This window comes from Oryctolagus cuniculus, chromosome 8 (assembly GCF_964237555.1).
Source record: "Oryctolagus cuniculus chromosome 8, mOryCun1.1, whole genome shotgun sequence".
Classification (NCBI taxonomy): domain Eukaryota; kingdom Metazoa; phylum Chordata; class Mammalia; order Lagomorpha; family Leporidae; genus Oryctolagus; species Oryctolagus cuniculus.
In genome coordinates this window covers 143167383-143174022 of record NC_091439.1, presented here as the reverse complement: position 1 = coordinate 143174022, position 6640 = coordinate 143167383, and the positions used below count along the sequence as shown (strand labels likewise).

General features: G+C 43.0%; 1 pseudogene; it reads right to left on the bottom strand.

Moving 5' to 3' along the window:
• Positions 1-312: 312 nt before the first annotated feature.
• LOC127488282 (GATA zinc finger domain-containing protein 1 pseudogene) lies at positions 313-2585 on the bottom strand (annotated as a pseudogene).
• Positions 2586-6640: the final 4055 nt, after the last annotated feature.

Sequence of the window (6640 nt, the reverse complement as noted above, 5' to 3'; positions counted from 1 at the left end):
AAGGTGTGGAAAGACAGAATCAATTAAAAGGTCTATTCAGTGAGGTAATAACTGAAAACATCCTTACTTTGGAGAAAAGGGGACAATCAAGTACAGGAAGCACATAGAACTCCTAATGGACATGACCAGAAAAGATCTTTAGCATGACACATGGTGGTCAAACTTTCAACAGGAAAATATAAAAAAAGGGTTTTAAAATGTACCTGAGAGAAATGCCATATTGCCTTCAGAGGATCTCCAATTAGATGGACAGTTGATTTTGAATCAGAAAACTTATAGGCTAGGAAAGAATGGAGAGTCATAGTCTAAGTCTTTTTTTTTTTTTTTTTTTACTTGGTGAAAAACACATTTTAATCCAAAAATGTGAATAACAGCATTTAGGAAATTATATACAAAGGTATTTACAGTCAATTTTACTCTAGCTGTTATGAATAGAAACGCACCTATATACATAGAGCTGTCTACAGTTGCTTCTTCCCAAAATACAAACAAACCAGTGCAGAAAGGCTAACAGTTGAATGGTGCCTCAGCTCAAAATTGTTATGATCAGATGAGACCCTGACCAATTTTCCAGGACTGAAAAACACTGGTTAAACTGGGTTAGTAGAGGCACGTGTGTGCCACCCTGTTTCCCACTATACCCATGCTGCTGCTCCTCTACTTAATTGACCTGCACGTGAACTAAGACCTGCAGCTGAATTCTGGACACTTCTGTACAACAGGCCTGTCCGGTCCAGGCTGAGTCCACAGCAAATGGTTTCACTACACGACTGACAGTGCCTGTTTGCAACAGAAGTAGATACAAGTTTAAAAAAGACTGGACTAATAAAATCACCCACCAGTCACTTAACTCATGGCTGAAGCAGCCAAAACTCCATTCTAGATCACAAAATAAGGCTTGCATGGTTTTATGATAGACACTATTTGTCACAGCTACATTTTACGTGGCCAAGACGCTGGTCAGAAATCTAAACCATAATATTTTGTTCTTATAAAAAAATACAATCCCATTTTATGAGTTTCTAGGAATAAATTATGGAGAAAAAAATAGAAACTACCTGCTGTCAATGGTCTCCCTGGGCTTTACAGACCTTGCCTGTGAAAACACACATACAGAAGGTCGTATTTAACCTCAAATACAGTCCATTATTTTCTATTCCTCTTAATTCTTTAAATGACCAGCAATGAAGATGATAATGATTATCGGGTAGTAGGGAAAAAAACTGTAACCTACTCATTTTTCCAGCTAAAAATTTCATTTAAGAAACATGTGGCATTATCTTGTAATAATATGAGTACAAGATAACTGGAAATCCAGTTCTAATTATTTTTTTCCTATTGAGAGACAGAGACACACACACACACACAGAGACAGGCAAAGCGGGGAGCTCCCACCTGCCAGCTCTCTCTCCAAATGCCTGCAATGCCAGGGCTGGGCCAGGCCACATCCAGGAGTGTGGAACTTCACCTGGGTCTCCCACACGGGTGGCAGGGACATAAGTGCTGGATACATCACCTGCTACCTCCCAAGGTGCACATTAGCAGCAAGCTGGAATGTGGAGGGGAGCCAGGCCTTGGGCCCAGGCCCTCTGATATGGGCTGTGGCTTCCCAACTGGCAGCTTCACTGCTACACCAGGCACCCTCCCACTGCAAGTTTCCAACTACAAATGGTTGGCGACTGTTTCCTTGATAGTTATTGCAGGAGTAGGTCCGACGTGAGTCCATATATAGCCCTTCTCAGGTCTGGTAGGAACCGTGGGAAAAGGTGATGACCGTGACTTGAAATATTCAGAAGGTGCATGACAAACAAACTCCAAGTATTCCATCTTCCTTGGGAGCTCTTCTTCTGGCCCTATGATATAGGACGCAGGATCAAACCGGTCCCTGGGGCTGGAGAGAGTGGGAATGAGCCACGTCAGAGCCGCACTCTTCTCGCAGTACTGCTCCTGGATGAAACCCCTGATCTGAGCATAGTAGGGCTTTCCATCTTGCTCATCAATCACAGAAACCACGTCGCCAATTTGGTAATACACACCCTTGTAGAAGATGGACTCTGCAGTAATTATGGTGGAGACCGACTTGGAAGCTTTGATGGGGTTTTTCAATTTAAAAATATGCCTTCTCCCTTTGCCTTTGGCGGACACTTTCTTTTCGGCCGCTGGAGCGGATTTGTATTTAGTGTTTCTCAGCCGAGCAGACCTCCAGTGGATTTCCTGCTTACTCTGCTTGCCGCCCCCGCCGCCGTTGCTTTGCGGAGGGGCGGCCGACATGCTGGCGAAGGTGGTCGAGCGGAAGCCGCCGCCGCCACTGCCGCCCCCCAGTCGCTCCGGCCGGCCTGCGCCAGCGCCCCCGCCGGACGTGCCGCCCCGGCCTGTGCAGTGGTGGCAGAGAATCTCCCCCTGCGGGCCCTTCTTCCACATGGAGGACGACGTGGTCTTGTAGACGCTGCCGGTGGGCTTCAGGCCCAGCGGCATGGCTGCTGGCTCCGGCGGCCCCCGAGGGCGCAGCGACACGGGAATGGCGGCCGCCGGTCCCGGCCGCCCGCTGGTCTGTCCGCCACTCCAGGCGAGGGCGAGGATGCCGGGCTGCCCACGCAGGGACCGGGCCGGGCCGCTCCCCTCTGAACGTGCGCCCGCCGGCTCCCCACGTGGCACCAGGCCCGGGGAACCGGCGGGGCTTGGCCAGCTGTAGTCTAAGTCTTAGAAGAAAAAAACTGTCAACTCAGATTACTATACCGTGCAAAGCTCTCATTTATGAGTGAAGGTGAAATAAAGACCTTTCATAACAAACAGAAATTGAAAGAATTTGTCACCACTCATCCAGATTTATAAATGATGCTTTAAAAGGATGTGCTACACAGAGAAACAGAAAGGTAGTCATCATTATGAAAGCATGTGAAGGCAGAAAATCTAGTAAAAGTACAAAGGAACTCCAAACCAAACAATAGGAATAGTTATGGGAAAATGGCAGGGCAAACTCCTTACTTATCAACAATAATCATATAAATGCCCTAAGTTCTCCAATTAAAAGGTACAAACTGGCTGAGTGGATTAAAAAAATAAAATTCCTCTATTTGCTGCCTGTAAGAAACACACATGACTAACAACGATACAAACAGACTAAAAGTGAAAGGATGGAAAAAGGTATTCCATGCTAATGGAAAGCAAAAATGATCAGGAGTAGCACAAAAGCTGTAAAAAGGTAAAGAATAGCATTATGTTATTATTAAAGGATCAATTCAATAGGAAGATATGACTACAATAAATGTACATGTCCCAATACTAGTACATCTGGCTATCTAAAAGCAATGTTAATGGATCTAAAGGGAGACACAGACTCATACAATAATGAGACACTTCAACACACCACTTTCATCAATGGACAAATCAACTAGGCAAAACAACAACAACAACAAAAAAAAATACACACAACAACAGAACAAATTTACACCATGGACCAAATGGACCTGTTTTCTACAGAACATGTCATCCCCAAACTGAAGAACACACATTCTTTTCATCAGTGAATGGGACTTTCTCTAGGATATATCATATCCTAGGCCATAAAGCAGGTCTCAATAAATCAAAAAATACCTGAAATATCATGTATCTTTTCTGAGTACAATGGAATGAAGCAGGAAATTAACTAACTAAAGAAATGTGAGAAAACATGCGAACACATGGAGGCTAAACAACATGTTCCTAAATGAACAGTAGGCCATGGAAAAATCATAAAAGAATTCAAAAAATTCTGGAAAACAAATGAAGATGACAATATAACATATCAAAAATTATGGGATACTGAAAAAGTAGTGTTGAGGGAAGTTTATAGCAATCAGTGCTTACATCAACAAGTTGGAAAGGGAAAAATTAAATGATCCAACAATACATCTCAAGGATCTAGAGAAACAAGAACAAACCAAACCCAAAATCAGTAGGAGGACCAGAAGAAGAAAAAAATGGAGGATTAGGGAGTGGCATGCTTCAAAGGCTAGGGAGAAACAGTGAGGAGAATAGTGTAGGAGGTACACTCTTGGTGGAGAATTGGAGAGAAAAACACCCAGGAAGCCCCATGGGAGGAGGGGAAATGGCCTGAACCTGCATAGTGAGTGCTGATATGCAGCCAGAGAGAGCGGAGAGCCAAAGCTATGGAAAGCCAGAGCTGGCAGCATTCTTGAGATGGAGGGAGGATAGACTGTACCAACCCATGAGGTTAGAGCAGAGAGAGAATATGGTGTGTGTCCAGACTGGAGTCCTGGGTGCTGGTAGTTGCTGGAAGCTGTCAGTGGTCCTAGTGGAAGTGTAGAGGGTTGTCCAATTCTAACCAATCACTCCAAAACAGAAACTGTGATCCAGCTGAGAGAGGGCAGGTGCCATTTTAAAACAGGGCAAAACTACAGAAGCCTGCAGGTGTGCACATAACAGTTCACTGAGACAGGACACTTGAAGTTATTGCTGGCAGCAGTGGCAGGCAGGCATTCAGCCAGTGACTCTAGGGTGTGTGTGATCCAGAACTTCAAACAGTGGGCTTGGCCCACAGCCCCCACTGACTCAGAGCTTGGCTGGGAGGCAGCTGGACAACAATGAAGGACAGATGGATGCCTGTGCCAGCAATGTCCTCTGGACTCAACAACTGTGGGAGACTTGAGTGCTGAGACCATGGGGACTCGGTGGCTACAAGTAAAGGTGTAGGGCATAGCTGGGTATTGATTTCCCCCTTGCTCCTGGAACTTAGGTGTTACCCTGGAAACTTGCCCCACCCTAAAGCATTGGCCAGAGCCCCTTGGCCACACTCACCATATACCTCCTGTTAGTCACTGGAAGGGCAGACATTCCAAGAAGTCACAGAAGCATACCCCAAAGACAAAAACCAACCAAAGGAAAAATTAAAGATCAACTCCACTAATGCTGAAAAATAAGAACCAAAATGCAAGAAACTAGAATAAGGAAGTCACCATGACCCTCTCAGAGGAACACAACATTTCAACATTAGAATGCTAAAGTAGAGATCAAGGAAATGCCAGAAGTTGAATTTAGAAAATTAATCATGAGTCACTCAAAAAAAATCAGAAGCAAATCCACAAAAGAAAATGATACATGACATGAATGAAAAATTTTTCCTAAGAAATTGAGAACTTAAAGAGAAATCAAAATGAAATTTTAGAAATGAAAATTTCAATGGATCAAATAAAAAAGTGGTGGAAAGCCTTAACAGCAGACTTGATGAGGCAAGCCAAAGAAGTCACAGAGATACAGATCAGAAAAGAGGAAGTCAAACTATTCTTATTTGCAGATGACATGATCCTATATATAGGAAATGCAAAAGACTCCACTGAGAGACTACTGGAACTCATGAAAGAGTTTGGTAAAGTGGCAGGATATAAAATCAACAGAAAAATCTATGGGCTTTATATACACAGACAATGTCATGACTGAGAAAGAACTTTTAAGATAAGTACCATTCACTATTTGTTGAACTCTTTACTTAGTGTAGGGTTAACCTTATGAGTATAAAGTAAAGTGAAAATAGATCTTTATAAAAATTAAGATTGCAAAAGGAGAGAGAGTGGGATGAAAAGTATCAATATGTTCCTAAGTCAGTATATATGAAATACATGAAATTTGTATACCTTAAATATTTTTTTTTAAATCAGCAGTGAAGCCATTCGGTTCTGGGCTTTTCCTTGTTAAAAGGTCTTTATTACTGATTCAATCTCCATCTTGGTTATTGGCCTATTTAGGTTTTCTATGTCTTTGGGAGTCAATTTTGGCAGATTGTATGTGTCCATAAAACATTCCATTTCTTCTAGGATTTTCCAATTTATTGATGTATAGCTATTTGTAGTAGCTCTTCATGATTTTTTTTAAAGATTATTTATTTGAAAGGCAGAGTTGCAGAGTCAGAGAGAGAGAAAGAGAGAGAGAGAAGGTCCTGGCTGCTCCACTTCCAATCCAGCTCCCTAGTGATGAACCTGAGTAAACAGCAGAGGATGTCAAGTCCTTAGGCCCCTGTCCCACCATGAGACCTCAATGAACTCCAGGCTCTTGGCTTCAGATCAGCCCAGCTATGGCAGTTGCTGGCCATTTGGGGAGTGAACCAGTGGATGGAAGATATATGACTGAATGAGCAGAAACTAACATGTCTCCCAGGAATGAGAATGTTCTTGTGAGAGGAGAATCTTAATGTCCCTATGGGTTAGCTCTTCAGATCAAGGATATACTATAGCTACTTCTCAGGCTTAGAGCATAAGCTACTACCTTGCTTTCTTCCAGAAAGAATGAGCTAGGAGTAAACTGCACAGTCCTAGGGACTGAGCCACCAGGAGCATCTTAGATCACCACTCACACAGTTTTGAAACTTAGGACAAGGAAAAGAGTGAAGGGAGCTTTGAGGAGACACTACCTTGTAAACTTTCCAAGGGAACAAGCCAATGACATTCATGATGAGATATCTGCATTTATGGTAACTAAAAGGACATGTGAAAATATTTTTTAAAATTATTTTACTCATTTGAAATGCAGAGAAATAGAAAAAAGAAAGATTTGTTTTCCTCCTTCATCGATTCACTTCTCAAATGCATGCAACAATGATAACCAGGCTGAAGGGATGGACCAGGCTGAAGCCAGAAGCCAGAAACTG